The following is a 1977-nucleotide window of genomic DNA, read 5'->3' as shown; positions in this document are numbered from 1 at the left end:
TTTTTTTTTTTTTTTTAAATTTTTTCCATTTTATCACATCTGACTCAGTCTCTACACAAGATTCCTGAGATTTGCTAAATGCCATTCACTGCCTGCAGCTCTTCCCCACATCCTCAGCATGATCTTACCAGCTCCTGCGTAAGACCTTGGAAGAGGATGCCCTCATCACCCATCTTAAAGGTGCATCCAACCTCTACCACGTTTCATCTGTGCTGCTTTTGACTCTGCTGCTGTAGCTCCAGGTGGTGAGATGCTTACCTATCACTGACCCTGCCTTCCACTCAGCGGCCAGCTCCGTGAGGATGGGGACAGGCCTTTTCCTTTAGATCCCCAGAGCTGACAGCCAGTGGGTACCCCCACATATTCGATGAATGAATGCTGCTCTGTGCTGGGGACAGAGCAAGGGCGGGGGGCGGGGATCCCAGGAGACTCCTAGTCTGGGGGAGAGAATACTTGAAATATAAATATTGTGATATGACAGGCGTGGGGGCTGTAGGACCCAGGAATTGGGCAACATGCTTAGTGTTGGAGTGTCAGGAAGCCTTCCTGGAGGAGGTGGTGTCTAAGGAGAGGTCTGAAGGTTGAGATGGTAGGGAAGAATGAACGGTGTTCCAAGGCTAGGGGAATAGCATTTGTTAGGCTCAGAAGCTGAAGGAAGGCCAGTGTGGCTGAAGCAGAGGGCAAGGGGCCACGTGGCAGGGAGGGACGAGGCTGGAGGGGTGGGCAGGGTCTGAGCCTTGTTGCCCTGAGGAGGATTTTATTTTTACCCGAAGGGTGGGCAGCAGGAAGCCGATCAGTGCCCCTTAACTGACAGGTGGTGACGGCAAGCCAGGATAAGAGGCAGAGAATATCTCAACTTTTACTTTTTTTGTCCCCTTATATAAAAAAATGGTCTAAGTGTTGACTCACACCAAAGAAAAGTCAATTTATTTGCCTGCCCTTAGTGGAATTGCAGCCAATGCCGCCTGGCCCTGCCGGCGTGCTCTTCAGAACCTTGGCCCGCCCGGGCTGAGCCTCCAAGGGCGCAGGTGTCCTGGCCCTGCCCCACGACCCCTGCCCCAGCCATCTGTCCCACCCCCAGTCTGGGAGACTGGGAAGGTCCATTGTGGCGGCCTCTGACATCACGGCGGGGGGCAGCGTGATGTCACAGGGCCCCATTGTGGCTGCGCAGGAGGGTGTCCCCCAGCAGAGGCCGGATCCCCACCCCCAGCCTCCAATCCTATTAAGCACAGGCTGGGGACAAAGGAAGGCGCTTTGTGTTTTGCCCATGTCTGAGGGAGGGTATGGCCAGAGGTTGTGCATTCCAGAGCCCTCCTCCCCCCTCCCCCACCTGCAGGGCCTCCAGGTCAGACTGGAGGCCCTGCTGCCCCCTGTGGCTGTCTCTATGCCCCAGACCTCCTGTCCCCCATCCCCCAAAAGGGAGACCACAGAGGTGAAGGAGCTCCAGGGCAGAGGAGGCTGCAAGCAGAACCTGTGGGGCAGGAGGGGAGCCCTGGGGGCCTCCCAGCAGGGAGCCATGGGCAGGAGAAGGAGGCCACAAGTCGGCTGGAAGCCAGGAAGACCCCAATCCCTGAAAGACAGGCCTGGGGGAAGCGACCACAGGGCGCAGGTGGGGGACACAGGCCTAAGAGAGAGACATGGACTTGTCACCCAGGGCACCAATGAGCACTTTTTAAATACCTACTGAGAGCTATACTGGTCTGTGCTGGGGTCATTTAATCTCACAACCCTGGAAGCTTGTGGCTGGCACCAGCCCCGGGCCTAGCTGCTCTGTACAGGCACTTAGAGAGGGAAGCCTCAAATGGGGACAGATTGGGGATGACTTGGCAGCCCCCTCCTTCTCTCAGGTGTCCCTGAGTCTCCAAGACTGGAGCTTTGGGGTCAGAGGACTGATTTGCAGCTCCTTTTCTGCCACTAACTTGCATGCCTTCCCTTTGCTGAGCATCTGTAAGATGGGCCTGACAGTACCTCCCTCCT

The sequence above is a fragment of the Cebus imitator genome, unplaced genomic scaffold (assembly GCF_001604975.1).
Source record: "Cebus imitator isolate Cc_AM_T3 unplaced genomic scaffold, Cebus_imitator-1.0 Scaffold15, whole genome shotgun sequence".
NCBI lineage: Eukaryota > Metazoa > Chordata > Mammalia > Primates > Cebidae > Cebus > Cebus imitator.
The sequence above is the reverse complement of the archived record's forward strand: the minus strand, read 5'-3'. Positions refer to the sequence as shown.